The sequence below is a fragment of the Dasypus novemcinctus genome, chromosome 9 (genome assembly GCF_030445035.2).
Source record: "Dasypus novemcinctus isolate mDasNov1 chromosome 9, mDasNov1.1.hap2, whole genome shotgun sequence".
NCBI lineage: Eukaryota > Metazoa > Chordata > Mammalia > Cingulata > Dasypodidae > Dasypus > Dasypus novemcinctus.
This window is the reverse complement of record NC_080681.1, coordinates 57,948,538-57,965,947: the sequence shown is the minus strand read 5'-3', so window position 1 is coordinate 57,965,947 and position 17,410 is coordinate 57,948,538.

Below are 17,410 nucleotides of genomic sequence, written 5' to 3'. Positions count from 1 at the left end.
CCATCCACTCTATACATTTCCACAATTTTACAGTAAAGCTAATTAAAACTTCTACATATATTAAACATCAGTAGTCCACTGAGTCCTTCTCTTATCTCCTTTAAGAATCTACCACCTATCACCAGGTCTTGATGATATTTTCCAATAATTTTTTCTAGAAGTTTTATGGTTCTTGCTTTTATATTTAGGTTTTTGATTCATTTTGAGTTAGTTTTTGGATAAGGTGTGAGATAGGGGTCCTCTTTCCTTCTTTCAGCTATGGATGTCCATTTCTTTCAGCACCATTTGTTGAATGGATTGTTCTTCCTGAGCTGTGTGAGTTTGACAGGCTAGTCAAAAATCACATGACCATACCTATGAGGGTCTGTTTCTGAACCATAAATTTGGTTTCATTGGTCTATTGTGTCTGTCTTTAGGCCAGTACCATGTTGTTTTTTTTACCACTATAGTAGGTATTATGATTTAAAGTCGAGATGAGGGTTCACTTTTTCTTTTTATGATGTTTTTGGCTATTCAGGACTCCTTACCCTTCCAAATAAATTTAATGATCATGTTTTCAATTTTTCCTTTAATGCTGGTGGAATTTTTATCAGGATTGCATTAAATCTGTGTATCAATTTGAGTAGAATTAACATCTTAGTGATATTTAGTCTTCCAATTCATGAGCATGGAATGTTCTTCCAGTTATTTAGGGCTTTTTTGATTTGTTTTAACATTGAGTTGCAGTTTTCTGAATACTAGTGCTTTACATCATTGGTTAAGTTTATTCCTGATTATTTGAGTTTTATCTGTCATATTTTATTTTCACCACTCTTTTGACACTTTCAGTTACTTTTATGGATATAGTCTTCATTTCTAGACTCTCTTCCACGCCCTTCTCTTGTCTCTCCTTTTCAGGTTCTAGCACACCCTTTAGTATTTCCTGAAAATCTGGGCTCTTGCTTAGAAATACTCTCAATTTCTGTTTATCTGTGAATATTCTAATTTTGCCCTCATTTTTGAAAGACAGTCTTGCTGGATATAAGATCCTTGGCTGGAAGTTTTTCTCTTGTAGTATCTTAAGTATATCAGACAACTGTCTTCTTGCCTCTATGGTTTCTGGTGAGAAATCAGCACTTAATCTTATTGGATATCCCTTATATGTTATGCATTGCTTTTCTCTTGCTGTTCTCAGAATTCTCTCTTTGTCTTTGGCCTTTGACATTCTGATGAGTATGTGTCTCAGAGTTGGTCATTTGGATTTTTTTGGATGGGAGTATGTTGTGCTTCTTGGACAGGGATATATATGTCCTTCAATAAGGTTGGGAAATTTTTTACCATTATTTCTTTAAATATTCCTTCTTCACCTTTTCCCTTCTCCTCTCCTTCTGGGACACCCATGACACATATGTTTGCTTGCCATTTGCTGTCATTCAGTTCCCTGAGACCTTTTTCAATTTTTTCCATTCTGTTTTTCATATCTTCTTTTGTATGTTCACTTTTAGAAGCCATTTCTTCAAGCTCACCAATCCTTTCTTCTGCCTCCTCAAATCTGCTGTTATATGATTCCAATGTTTTTTTAATTTCATTGATTGCACCTTTCATACCCATAAGATCTGCTATTTTTCTATATATGCTTTCAATTCTTCTTTGTGCTCATCCAATGTTTTCTAATATCCTTAATCTCTTTAGCCATCTCATTGAAGTTATTAAGGAGATTTGTTTGAACATCTATGATTAATTGTCTCAGCTCCTTTATGTCTTCTGGAGGCTTATCTTGTCCCTTTAACTGGGCCATAGCTTCCTGTTTCTTGGAGTGAATTGTAATTTTTTGTTAGTGTCTTCACATCTGGCTTACTAGAGTATTTTTTCTGGGTGCAGTTTTTCTCTCTAGTTTAGGGCTTCCTATCATTTCTCCCTTGCTGGTTGTGCAGTGGGAGCCAAGCATGTAGTTGGTGCTGTAAGCTGTGGAGGCTCAAGCTGCCCTCATTGCACCAGGGACCAATGAAGCTTCTTTCAACTTTCTCCTTTGCCAGAGGTAGGGACAGAGTCACAGCTCTGTGAAATAATCCACATGCACGCCTAGAGTAGTTGCCCAGAGAGACTGATGAAACTTCACATCCCTTTCTCCCCTATCTGGGGCAGGGATGGAACTGCAGGTGTGGGCAGCAATCTATGCAGATTTCTGATTTTCAGTCTATGCCAGGCAAAGTTCCCTGCAGTTCCCTGTATAGGCTGGTCCAGGGCTCCTCAACCTCCTCCCCACCAGAGGTGGGACTGAAGCCTAGGTGGGCTGCAGGCTGATCTGTGTGAAAGAAACTGTCAGCCCGGCTTCCCCTCATGCTGGGGGCAGAGTCAGAATGGTGGCTACTGGCCTCTTTCTTACTTGGGCTGGTTCTCACCCCAGTTGTTCCCAGGGTTATCTCTTAGCCAGCCAAGTCTCCCAATTAGTACCTGAACTTGGCAGCCAGCCATCTCCTCCTTCCCTGTTTCTGGGAAATGGAGCCTCCAATTCCCATCACAGAGCAGCTCCTGGGGCGGCTCCTGCCGCCAGAGTAGGATGATCACCGGCCTCCATGGCTTAGCTGGTAATTTCCCGGAGAGGCCGGCGCAGGTCCCCACAGCTTCCTCCCTGCTAGAGGTGGCACTGGGCCTAGGCTGGACCTGCATTATGATCTGGGTGGGAAGAAGCTGGTCCCCACTAGCACTGGGATTCTCAGTCTGCCCCACTTCCCCTTGTTCCAGGCGTGGAGTTAAGATGGCAGCTCACAGCCTCTTTCTGACCTGGACAGGCTCAAACCTTAGCTGTTCTCAGGATCATACTGTAGCCCACTGAATTTCCTTATCATAGCTGAAAATGGTGCCCAGCCGTCTCTTCCTCCCCTGTTTTGGGGAAGTGGGGCTTTCAATTCCAGCTGCAGAACGGCTCCTGAGGTGGCTGTGCCTCCAGTGGAGGATGGGAACTGGCCTCAGGGCATGGAGCGCTCTACTTAGGAGTCTTCTCTACAGATGGGCAGCCTCCTCCTTCCACTCCACCAAGGACATTGCAGGATGCTCTTCTGGCTCCTTGAGCCCCCCCGATAGGTGCTTCAGCTAGCTCAGAGAGCTCTGGGTATTTGCTAACTGCCCTGTAGCAGGAGCTGACTCTATGAGCTCCTTATTCTGCCGTCATCTTGCTGGTTCTCCTGTGTATATTTTTTAATCTGTTAAAGTTACAAAAATAATTTTTGAAAAAAGAAATCTTGAGTTAAAAATAATATCTGAAAAATGTTGTAAATACAAGTAACATGAAACTGTAAAGAAGCAATTAACTATTCGAATGAGATTTTAATGCAATATTTTACCTTTACCAAAGGGCATTAGACAAGAGTCAATAAAATTCAGAGTTTGGACATTTTTACTGTGGTTTCAAATTGAGACTCCTTTTAGATTTGATCCATTAATAAAGCTTAAAATACAAGTTCTCCCATCTCAAGCTACTCATACCAAAATAGAAACCTAGTGACCCTACTGAACCATATTCTTCAGCAACCTGAAATCCTGTAAGTGAAGGTTCCTTGGTGCTTGAATTCTCTATAGACACTGACCTGAAAAGTCACACATAATGAGAACATTGCTGAAGTAGTAACCCTGTCATTTTTATAAAGTTTCAGCCAATAGTTTCATGATATCAGCAATAGATTCAAAAGACAGAAGAACAAATGACTATCCTGAAATCCTATGACCTCAATAAAATGCGAAAGTAAATGAGTGCATTCCTCAAGAGAGACAGTGTGATAGAAGCAGCAGATATTTACAGTTTGTCTGTCAGCTCTCGATAATGAGGAAGTTATACTTATCCATACTTGAAATGCAGGTAATTGTCTATTTTTCAAATATGGTAAATAAAATGTGTTACAAGTAAGTGACAATTCATACAAAGATTTGACACAGAGAGTTCATACATCAGAATCTTATAATGAATCATTATCAGTCATTTTAGTATCCTAGAAATTTAAAGATTTACAAACATCATTTTAAAAATAAAATGCAAGAAGACAGTATAGAGTAGTGGTTAAAAGAATTGACTCTGGAATCAGATTGCCTTGTTCTAAACCTAGTTCTACCCATCACTCAAAGCTCTGGGTAGGTTATTTCACTTCTCTGTACTACAGATTACTTATCTGCAAAATGGGCATCATAGTAGCCCTTATTCCATGGAATTGTTATGAGGAATATACAAAAAATCAATGTGAAATGTGTTGCAAATAGTTTGCACTTGCTAATCACTCAAAAATGTTAACTACCATTATTATATCTAAGTTAACCTTACTGGAGATGTTTAATCAGGAGTGATAAATTCATGTTTAAGAAAACAAAAACTCATAGATTTTTCTTTCAGTTGAAGGATCCCCAAAACAAGGAAAAGTGGACTTTGCTTTGTTCTTGTCATATATTAATATCAAATTTTAGCCTTAGAACTTGAAGAAAAATAGAACAAAACATGATTTTGTTAACTGCAAGTCCTACACAAAAACATTAAAAGTCAGCAAAAAGACTTAAGATCCCCTAAAGTTTTATTAACTAAATAAGTGCATTATAGACTTTGAAAATTTCATTTCATTAAACTTTGACTTTTATGTTGAATTTAGTTTTCATTTTTACAGAATAAAAATTAAGAACTATATTTACTTATATAAATTGACTTCAGATAGTAAAAATCAGTGTATTCCTTCTGATACCAGGCATAAATATTTTTAACACCTAACCTGCATCAGGTAAAAGGTGAGATTCACTGAGGCTAACTTCTAGTGCATTTCATCTGCCAATTGATCATATCAGAAAGGCGAATATACTGGGTCCAGAAAGTCAGTGAAAAGGAGACATTTGTTGGTAGGAAATAGACACCAATAGCTGGGTGTTTCAGCAGAATGTACTGAAAGATTTGTCCAAAAGTGGGGGAAATGATCATGTAGTATGAATTATTCTCAGCTGTGGAGTGAGTTGCCTGGATACCATCTTTGAACTCAGCACATCCTTTTCAATGTCTTTTTGATTAGGCTGTAAATCTCACTCTATCTGTCACAAAGATTGAGTTTTCTTTATTGTTTTGTCAGTTTATGTTTTTAATCTCTCTTTTCCTAATACTATAATAATTCTGTGAAGGCAATGTGATTAATACCATTGATGTTAAGCAGTGGTTTTCTTTAAAAAAAAAAAAAAGGCAAATTTGCAGCCAAGAAAGGATAAAGCCATAGAATGAAGAGAATTCAGTTTATACAGGGAACTCTGGTTTTTAGCCCTCATAGTATATTATGACTTTAAATTATGCTGGCTTTCTCAAACTTTGCTCCTCATATAATATGTAGCAACTGAGCATGACATTTAGATAATGAAAAAAATAAATGAAATAAATAATGTGAGAGAGAAGCTATTTTAATTTCCTAGGCTGCTCAACAAAATACTGTACAATGGGTTGGTTTAAACAATAGGAATTTATGAGCTCATGGGTTTAAGATGAGGAGAAAGTCCAAATCAGGGCATCATCAAGATGATGCTTTGTTCCTGGAGACTGACATTCTGGAGCTGGCTGCCTGCACTCCTTGCCCCTTTGGCTCCTCTGTCACATTGAATTTCAGCTTCTTGCTTCCTGTGGCTTTCTCCCCATCTGTCTGAGTTTCATTCTGCTTATAAAGGACTCCAATAACGGGACTAAGACCCATCTTGATTGAGGTGGCTACAGTTGAACTGAAGTAACATCCACAGGAAGGGATTATGTTTAAGAACATGTTTTTCCTTTTTTTCTCAGGTAAATACAGCTCCAAATCACCACAGAAGCCATGACAGAAATTCTTTATCCTTATTCACAGTAAACCACTTTACAGAGATGTATCCATCTATGTACCAGTGAGAAAGAGTAAATTATGCACTTCTCAAGATACTTCAGGGGTTTCCTATGAGTGTTCATCATAGGTTGCAAAAGCACATATCTTGCTTTTCCTTAACACATGGTTATTATTTCTTGTCTTCATGGGGTACAAAGCGTTGCTTTTATCTGGCATGACATGTTTTAACCTCTGAGCTAGAAGAAGAAAATAACATTCTTTCAATTGTATATCCTCTTGGTGAAACCGTCTATAAACCTAAAGGTTGTTGTCATTATTGGTTATTTTTAGTGACAAATAAAAATCTTCCTAAGGAAAATGTAACAGTACTTTGGTTCTAACCAGCAAATGTGATTGCAGAATACTTGACAGGAAGTATCGTATGTATTATGTTGATTATTGTAAAATAAGTTTGTGTAATTAGCTTGTCTTGTGATAAAAATACTCTTGATGCAAGAGACTCCCCAAAAGTCTTGCTTTCTGTCTCTGTGTAAGTTCTCCAGCTTTTAACTCATTTAAAAAATTTTCATGCTCAATTCCTTTTTTTTTCAGTCTATCATGTCATGTAGGTAGTCACCTTATTTGCCAAAAACTCTTCAGATATTAAGCAATATTTTCCTTGGTCTGTGTCATAACAAGAGAGTTCAGGAATAATTTCCATCAATATTAAAAGAGAATGCGGGAAGTGGATATGGCTCAAATAATAGAGCTTCCTCCTACCATACGGGAGGACCCGGTTCAATCCCTGGGCCTCCTGGTAAAAAAGAAGAGAAAGCATGCTTATGCAGCGAGCCAGTGCCCATGTGGTAAGTGAGTGCCCATGTGGTGAGCGAAAGTGCCCACGTGCTGAGCCAGTACCCATGTGAGTTAGTCATGCAGCAAGATGATGATGCATCAAAAGAGAGACAAGGGGAGAGTGACAGTGAAGCACAGCAGAAACAAGGAACTGAGGTGGTACAATTGACAGGGAACCTCTCTCCACATCAGGGGTCTCCAGGATTCAATCCTGGAGAATCCTAGAGGAGAGAAAATGAGAAGACAAAATACACAGTAAAAACATCATGGTGGGAGGAGGGGAATGGGGAAAAATAAATGAACAAATCTTTAAAAAATGAAGAAAAAGAGAATGCTGGCTCAATTTGTTTCATAAATCCTTTTTCTTCTGGATGTCCTTTAGCTGACCTCTGATAAACCTAATTATTTCTGTTGTATAGAATTTTCTCAAATTGTGGATCCTCTCTTTAGCTACTAGGTATTTTTCTTCATTTACTTAATTATGCCTCCAAATATAAGCAACATAGCAAATAGCACTTAGCATGCATGTAATAATGCTAATATTTTAAAACATAAATGTATAAAATATTTGTTTTTATATTGTACTTTTGCTGTAAAGTTGGATATATAGCATGACTTTGTTTGATTTGATACATTTTTGCCATACATAGGGTGACTTATAATTTATTATTCACACCAGAACACTTTGAGAATGAAATGGAGAGCTGTAAATAATTATGCCAAGTCAACAGATGCAAACTGTAGTTGTCCTGAGCAAACTATAATGTAGATCAGGGGTCGGCAAACTGGGTCCTATTAATCAAATTCTGTCTGCTGCCTATTTTTTATTAGCCCACATTAAATTTTTTAATGGTTGAAAGAATTCAAATGAAGAGTAAATTTCATGGCAAGTGAAAATGATGTAATATTGAGATTTCAGTGTCTATAAGTAAAGTTTTATTGGAACACAGCTATACCAAATCATTTACATACTGCTTATGGCTGCTTTCTCTCCCCATAGTGGCAGTGTTGTGTTGTTGTTACACATCCAATCACCTAATATTTGCTGTCTGAATCTTTACAAAATGTTTACTGACCATTTACGTAGAATAATCCTAACTATAGCCCATTTTAGGCTATCAGTTTCCATAAGACAGGATCCCATCAAACTATTATTTTCTAATAGTGCCCATCAAATGACATGATGATGATGACGATGATGTTTTTGGTCATTATATCCATTTACTCCACTGTTTCTTACTGAGTGGAAACCATTTCAGGTTTCATTTTTAGACCCATCATAAAATCTGCTAGAAGATTCGTTAGTACTTTGACAATATGCTTTTACAAATAATTGTTCAAGTTTTTAATTCTGATTTAAATTAAAAATAGGTTTTCCTTGAAGAACCAGACTGCTCCCATTTTCTCTGACAAGGAAATTATTAGACTTTCAATTCAGTTTTGGGTTTTGTCTGAATGCTTTTAAAAGTATGGGGTGGAACAATATTTTAAAGTAACCTCATTCTGTCTCTTCAGTGTTGAATCAAAAAAGTTCCAGGAATTTTTCCTCATTGTCCAGCAGGCCAGATGAATTTCTCCTTTAAAGTGAGTCATTTGTTGGTTAATTAACAAGCTATGTGATCTCTTAAAAGTTGGCAGAATTGCTTTTGAACCATTTACAACACTGCTGTTTACTAAGTTAACATGAACTGGGTAGTTATTCTCCACCGTGTTTCAAATTGGATTGGATTTGTCAGCAGGCACATATGGTATCTTTTTGCATTTTGCAGAATATAAAAAACAGTAAATTAGTTGCTTGTTATGTTACAGTAGAATAAGAAGAAATATATTGTCCTTGTACCTTTTGTTAACTGATTAGATGCCTAAATGTTGACTTTTGTGAAACATGGCCCAGTTACCACGTGGCTACCAATGTGAGTAGGAAGCCTGCAGGAGATAAGTCTGAAATAGTATTCTTCTGGTACCAAGAATGTGCCATTAGTTTATTTTCATTTATAACACTAATTACATATAATAATTCTGGGTTTTAGTTTTAAAAAGAACCCTTCATGTATAGGGCAGTATAGGACTATTCAGTTCATATGCCAACCCTAATTAAAACTTATCTCAGAATTCATTAAAATCTGGCTCAACTGTTTAACATCTCTTATAGCAGTGCACTTTTAGATGAAAAATACTTTATCTTCTATTTTTTCCCTTTTCAGTTTTTGTTGTCTAATTAATAGAAACCATTAATTTGGAGGGATGAATTAAAAATGAATTGAATAGTATAAGCTTTGTGTAATTCTCTAAAGATTTTCTATGCCATAATCAAGGTGAAGAAAAAGAGCTTACTGCAAACATCCTGAACTGAGAGAACTATATATTTAGATTCATTAAGTCTGTAGTAACTAGTAAAAATGAACAGTATAATGAAGATACAATTAAAAGGATGGTAGAAGTTGAGCTTCCATGACTCAAAGAAAAAAAATTCTAACTCCAGTTACCAAGTCCATGTTATCAAAAGGAGATAGAATTCTTCATTTTTCCCCATTTCAAAATGGAAAATTACTTAATTAAAATGTTTTAACATTTTATCCAATTTTTAATGTAGTCATGGGACTTTGTTGAAGAAGTGGCTCTCATGGACATCATAAATATATATGATAAAGGCTACATAGTCTTTTGTTTATCAGAGAAAATACAAAATAAATAATCAGAGTAATTGAGAAAAAAATATATACTTTCTTTGAGGGCAGAGGTATAAGAAATACTGGCTCCTCCCATCCACACCAAATTGATTTTCCTTGCATTTCAGAAGACTTTGAGATGTTTCCCACATATGAAGCCTGACTCTCATGGATAACAACCCTGAAGGTGATTCACGTTGCAGTCATTTTCTTAGCTTTGCACAGGCCATCTATTAGAAGTTAAAACTATATGATAGAGGGAGCAGATGTGGCTCACATGGTAGGGCCTCCACCTACCATAGGGAAGACCTGGGTTTGATTCCTGGGGCCTCCTGGTGAAAAAGAAGAAAAGAAAGAGTGACTGCACTGTGAGCCAGTGCCCACGCACTGAGCCGAGTGCCCACAGGGGTGCCCGTGTGGTGAGCCGAGTGCCCACATCATGAGGAGAAAGCCTATGTGGTGAGCCAAGTGCCTGTGTGGTGAGCCAAGTGCTGTGTGGTAAGCCAAGTGCCCACGTGAGTGCCTGCATGGGGAGCCAAGTCCCCACATGGCGAGCTAGTGCCCACACAAGTGAGTCACTCAGCAAGATGATGAGCCAACAAAAGAGAGTCAAAAGGGAGACTCAAGGTGAAGTGCAGCAGAGACCAGGAACTGAGGTGGCGTAATTGACAGGGAACCTCTCTCCACATCAGAGGTCCCCAAGATCGAATCCTGGTGAATCCTAGTGGAGAAAGATGAGAAGAGAAGACAAAAAAAAAAAAAAAAAAAAAAAGAGAGAGAGAGAGAGATACAGAAGATCATACAGCAAATGGACACAGAGAGCAAAAACAACAGGGCAGGGAGGGGAAGATAAAACAAAAAACCTATATGATAGGTTAAGTTCTCAGGAGGTATGGATAAATATTACTCCTTGTTCCTGGAATTACAGAGATATTTAAGCTGATAATATTTTAGTTCTACCTTTTACTATAAGAAATGCTTTTTGAATGTAGAAAGACTCTGCCAGTTAGTTCTCTGTCCTGAATCTCCTTTTAACCAATATCCTACTAAGAGCTGGAATCTGGAGCATGTTAGTAGGAAAACCTATCATGGAACTTGATGCCATGAACACCAACATCCTGCAGCCTCTGTATCATTGCTCCTGGAACTTCTCCATGAAAAAAACTTCACACACTCATAATTTATATATAAATTAAAGAGATAATTTAACTCAATTATTTTGTACTTTTCATCAAAGAAATACTCATATTATCACAGGAAACATGTTTCTTTAAATGCTTAAGTATCTCAAAAAGGACACAGTTGGTTTCAGTGATATTATGAATTAGCTAATTTCTTAAAAATTCATAAGTATGTGTTTATTTTCTTTTCATATCCTTTTCTACTTCCCTGAGTCTTGAACATTTACCAGGTTTGGTATGGGGATGTAACAGTTAAAATTGCCTTTCAGGAGCTAAGAGTGTAGTGGGTGGAAGGAAGACAAGAAGCATGCTCAAACTACATAATCCTAAATCCATGACCAGATTACAAACATAATCCAATACCTATTTTTGGAATTCATAACCGTATCAAACTGCTACACCACTTTATGAAGGTAGTGAAGGGACTGATAATTACAATAAAAACTTTCATTCAGAAAAGAAAAGAAAAATGACTATAACAATTTATGAAATCCTGTAGAGCAGACATTTTGAAGGGTTCATAGACAGAAGGAGAGGGAAATTCCTATTAGTACTTGCATTTAATCTGATCTGTTACTGGGCATGATTGAGTTATGATTAGGGCTTTGATTGGGCCATGTCATTAGGCCCAGATGAAAGGCATGGCAAAGGACAGAGTTGAAGATTTTGATGCAAGGGGTTTTTGATGTTGGAGTTTTGATGTTGAAATTTGATCCTGAAGTCTTAAGCTGGAGCCCAGGGAAGTAAGTTCACAGAGGAAAGAGAAGCCAGCCCCAGGAAGAGAGGACCCTGAGCCCTCTCCTCCTAAAAGAGCAAGCCCTGGGAAGAAAGTAACCTTGAACCCAGAGAGAAGCAAGACCCTGGAAGGGAGGAACTGAGGAAGCCTGAACCCTCCCAGCTGTTGGCGGCCATTTTGCTCCAACACTTGAAAATAGACTTTGGTGAGGGAAGTAACTTATGTTTTATGGCTTGGTATCTGTAAGCTCCTACCCCAAATAAATACCCTTTATAAAAACCAACCAATTTCTGGTACGTTGCATCAGCACTTCTTTGGCTGACTAATACAAATGGATATGAATGTGGTTTGGGGGTAAAAGATGGGAATATGTTGCCTTTACATTAAAGGGGCTGCCAGTTGGTGAGGAGTCACATCTGGACCCAACAGAATTTTTTCATCACCAAAAGATATTGAATGTTGCCTCGATGCAGTGGCTGATGGAAATTTGGGTTGGCTGCTTTGGGGGTGGAAGAATGAGTTATGTATGTGGGAGGAAAAGGGAAAAGGGTACTTAGTGAATAAAAGAGCAGACTGTGGCAGAGACAGGCTAAATTTGACAAGATTCATTTCCACTGCCTCCTCGGTAGTCATTTTTCAGCTTCTCTTGACATAGTTTGAGACCAGAAGTTCGAGTGCTGACCAATAGAATGTGGGCAGAAATGACATATGCTATGTATAGGCCTGGTCCATAAAAACTACTTCCATGGCCTCTTACGCTTCCTCTTCCTTTGTCTTGCAGGTAGATGCTGAATCTCTAAGTTGACTGTGGAAGCCCTGTTTTGAGGCTTCATCAACTGGGGGCCCTGAATGTCTGCATGGAAGAGATTATTACTTACCTTATCCATGCTATTTGATCTTTATGAGAGATAATAATCAATTGAGATGAAACACTGAGATTTCAGCACTTATCTGTTATATCAGTTAGGACATCTAAATAATACACTAGTAAAAATAGACAGTTTTTAAAAGTCCAACTGAAAATAATGGTTTTTTAAAGATTAAGAAATCCAGCATAGTTAACTGCTGATTTTAGTTGAGATTACTTTTGAAATTGTAAAACTTTGTGTTGCCTTATTATTTCAACAACTTTTCTATTTCAATAGCATTGCTATTATTGGTATGAAAAGCCAAGAGAGTAAACTTGTAAAATATTGCAATAGAAATAATTTGTGTGAATTTCTGAAAGGAAATAGAACATGAGGTTGCAGATATCACAATATTACATGCAAGGTCAATCATTTGTATTTTAGCAAATTCTTCAGCAGAGTAAATATTCTCAATTAGAAACATAAAAACAAATAAAATGTGTGTTTGACCAGGATTAAAGATACAGAGGTTCCTAGGGAAAATAGAAAGAGTTTCCCTCATGGAAAGAACCCTGGCATCTATTAAGATTTAGCTTCAAAGCTGCCATCACCTCAACTTTCCGGCTGGAATCATGGCCTGTACAGAACTCAGTAGAGAGGTTTGGGTCAAGGAACCATGTCTTGATGTATTTCTCTCCTCTGCTTCCCTGTTAAAAGGGCCTCTGATTTGGCAAGAGATATGCATAGCCACACTTTCTTTTCAGTAACTTCTCCAGAACCCAGATAAATAAATACAGGGTACTGATTTTATTATCTTGAATCCCTATGGTATGTATTATTTATTTATTCAACAAATATTTATTGAAAATCTATTATGTGCCAGGAACAGCTTCTAAGTATTGGAGATGCAGTATGAAAAAACATACCAAAAACCCTGTCGCTACAGAGCTTACTCTAATGGGAAAGACAAAAAATGAAAAAGGCAAATAGATAAAATACGTAGTGTTAATTACAAGCACTAAAAAGACAAAGCAAAGAAGGGTGACAAGTTATCAGGACAAAAATTAACAGTTTAGCAGAGTAAGGATTTATTGAAAAGTTGTAATTTGAGAAAAACCCTGAAGGAAGCAATGAACCTATCCAAGTTGATATGCAAGGGAGTTCATTCCAAGCAGAGGGAAGAGTATAAATATCTGAGAGTATGCTTAGCATGTGTGAAAAGTAGTAAGGAGGTCAGAGAGACTGAAGTAAAAGGAATATGGGGGAAGACTTGTAGGAGATGATGAAAGAGAGGAATTGAGATATTGGCTCACAAGTGATTTTGTGGTTCATAGCAAAAGTTTTTGCTTTCATTCGGTGTGATATGGTAAGATATTAACAGGTATTTGGCAGAGAAATTACTTGATCTAACATACATGGTTTGGTAGGGCTCCCATTTTGGAAGATGGCTAGAGTGAAGAAGCTTGGGCTTCTTACAAATCCAGACAAGAAAGATGGTAGCTCAGAGCCGGGCAGTTAAGGTGACAAAATGTCATCAAATTCTAGATGCATTTTGAAGCGAACATTGACAGGATTTCCTGATGGACTGGATGTGTGAGTCTAAGACAAAGAGATGAGCCAAATGCGATTACAAGTTTTTTGGCCCAAACAAATAAAAGAATGAAATTACCATATCTGAGATGGAAACTCAGGTAGAGTTGGTTTAGAAGGAACTCAGTTTTTGACATATTTAAATATGAGAGACTTTCTAGATATCCAACAGGAAAAAAATAAGTGGGTGGTTTTATATGTAAGTCTTGATTTCAGGGCAGCCATTTGAGCTGATGATATAAATATGGAACACCATATAGATTATGTTTAAAGCTGAGAGAATGAGTGATATCATTTGGGGATTAAATATAATGTGAAAAGAGAAGCAGTCTGAGGACTGCTTTCCAGCATTAAGAATTTGGAATAAAAGAGGAATCATTGAAAGAATCTGAAAAGGAGTGTCCAGAGAGACAGGAGAAAAATCAGGCAAAAGTGCATTTCATGGAAGTCAAGTAAAAATAAACGTTTCAAGGAGGACCAAGTGACCCATGTCAAAAGCTGCTGATAGTTCAAGTAACATAAGAACTGAGAAATTACCTTTGGATTTAGCAATGTGGAAGTCATTGATGACACTGAGTTTTATCAAAGAGATAGGGATAGAAACCCCTTTGGAATAGATTCAAGAGGGACTAGGAAGAGGGAAATAGTTGGAGGCAATATCAACTTTCTTTAATCAATACAAGTGATAATGTTTAGGTCATAAATTAAAATGAATTCAGCTATCTTGATGTATATTGTTCCAAATGTGGATGCAAGCTCATATTTATGAAATATTTATTGTAATTTAAGTCAGCATATAACTATCATATTGCAAGATCAATCTTCAATGTCATCTCTTCTGTGAAGTCTTTTCTGCCTCCCTCTTACAGATAATTGCTGTTTCTGTGTCCCTCGAACACTTTGTAAATACATTTGTATTTCTACATTGTGTTGTAATCATTTATTTGTGTCTGGCTCTCCCATGAAATTGTGAGTCCCCACAATTTCTGTATCGAACAGTACAGTGGTAGAATTATGCACTCAGTAAATACTTGCTGTATGAATATCACATTTTAGGTCATTCTAAATGATGTAGACCAACACAGTGAGGAAATTTGATGAGTGATACAGGTAAATGCTGGTCCTCCTTAACTTTTTCCAAGATCTAAATCCTAGTAGTAAAGGGAAATAACAATATCTCTTTCTGTTAATGTAGGCATACATTGCCCATTTTCTTATGACAATAAAAAAGATCTACAAGATAGTAAGGAATGAGTATAATCTTCAACTATCATGCTTCTAGATTATTTTGTTTAAATTGCCAAATTTTTAACTCTCTTTTTCTCACCATGACATTATTCAGATTATTAATTCAATACCTTTATAGATCACTTTCAATGGACAATCTAGGTAGTGTTTGTTCCTCTGGGGCAGAAATCTGCAATTTTGATCACAGACTTTTTTTTTTTATTGACTTTGTAATAATATTACATTAAAAATATATATGTGAGGTCCCATTCAACCCCCCCCCCCACCCCCCCTCTCCCCCCCCCCCAACAACACTCGTTCCCATCATCATGACACATCCATTGGATTTGGTAAGTACATCTTTGGGCACCTCTGCACCTCATAGACAATGGTCCACATCATGGCACATACTCTCCTCCATTCCATCCAGTGGACCCTGTGAGGATTTACAGTGTCCGGTGATTATCTCTGAAGCACCATCCAGGGCAGCTCCATGTCCCAAAGACGCCTCCACCTCTCATCTCTTCCTGCCTTTCCCCATACCCATCGTCCACCATGTCCACTTTTCCCAATCCAATGCCACCTCTTCTATGTGGACATTGGATTGGTTGTGTCCATTGCACCTCTATGTCAAGAGGAGGCTCAGATTCCACATGGATGCTGGATGCAATCCGCCCATTTTCAGTTGTAATCACTCTAGGCTCCATGGTGTGGTGGTTGTCTTTCTTCAACTCCATCTTAGCTGAGTGGATCACAGACTTTTTGAGAATCCCCATGTCCTTAGAGCTCATCAATTATTATTATTACCACAATTTAAATTTAAAAGGTAGACTGTTAATCTCAATTTGAACTCCAGACTGTTCTGTGAAGTTACTTTCCTAAGTGTAATTAGTTTTTATATTAATTTTTAATATGACTCTTATAGCTTGTTCACACATGTGACCATGTTTGAGATGCTGAATTAGAGTAAAGAAGCAAGGCCTATTAAAATTAAATATTAAATATATATATAAAAGCTGTTATGCTGCCCTATACTTTAAATAAATAATTGTCATGGAAGCCAAACTACTCCTAAAAAAGTCCTTATTTGAATTATATACTGGAATAAGTTCAAGATAGTATGGTAAATCTGCTCTAAATAATATTAGGCAAATATATTGAGAAAGGAGGACATTTTTTTTTGGGTCGTTTTGGTGATTGTTTTTAAAAAGGAAAATTTTTAAGCAAAAACATTGTGGGCACATTTTCCCCTACCAGGAAATGTCTCTCTCGAGGAAAGAAAAGTTACATCTGTCTGTCTATCTATTTAATGTCTCCAAATTGAAAATTTAGTCTTTACAAAACATGTCTTTACAAAAATGTATTAAAGCCACAATAATTTTCCAGACTACAGCAAATGAAATACAATATGTCGAAGGATTGTTCAACATGTTCGTTTTAGGAATAGTACAAGAGTTTTTGATATAGAAGATCCCATATATGCATACATATTTAAATCTCCTTCTCAGATTATAGTTAAAATACAAAGGTATAATGGCTTTCTATGTTTAATTTATTATACTCTGCCTACAGGCATGTGTAGTATGACAGTTGTCATATTTTGGCTGAACAGGATCTGAAAATCCTTCCTATTTGGGAATATCTCCTATAAATTGATCTTCACAGAAGAAAGAGCCCCATCTGCTGCTTCTAAAACTCAGGTCTGGTAGATATTATGGTGGCTTGGAGGTATATTTCCCAGAAAAACATGTTCTTAAACCTAATCCATTCCTGTGAATATGAACACATTGCCAAGAGGACCCCTCCCTTTTCTCTCTCTCTTTTTTTTTTTTTTTTTTTTGAGGTACTGGGGCCAGAGACCTCGAATGTGGGAAGCCAGCACTCAACCACTGAGCCACATCTGCTCTCCTGAGTTGGTCTTTTCATTTGTTTGCTTGTTGCTTGCTTTTTTGTTTGTTTTTAGGAGGCATTGGTAACTGATCCCAGGACCTTCCATGTGGGAAGCAGGTGCTCAAACCCCTTAAGCCATATCTGCTCCCATCAATAGGACCTTTTGATTAGGTTACTTCATTTAAGCTGTGGCCCAACTCAGTCAGAATGGGTCTCACTTCTATTACTGGATCCTTTATAAGAAGAATGAAATTCAGATATATAAAGAGAAAGCCATGGGAAGCAAGAAGCTGAAAGTCAATGGAACTTGGAAGAGAGGACAAAAGAGGCTCTCATATGTATTGCCATGTGACAAAGGAACCCAGAACCAAGGCTCATCACCAGCCTATCCTAGAACACTTGTCTTTGGGAAGAAAACATTACCTTGATGATGCCTTGATTTGAACTTTCCCAAGCCTCAAAACCATGAACCATTAAATTCCTATTGTCTAAGCCAACCCATTGGATGATATTTGCTTGAGCAGCCAAGGAAGCTAGCACAGTATATAAATTTAGATTTGACTAATGCTCAGGACTTTGGATCTTAGAAAAGCAAAGCAGTTGTGGGAACATTTAGATATTTCTTAGGTAA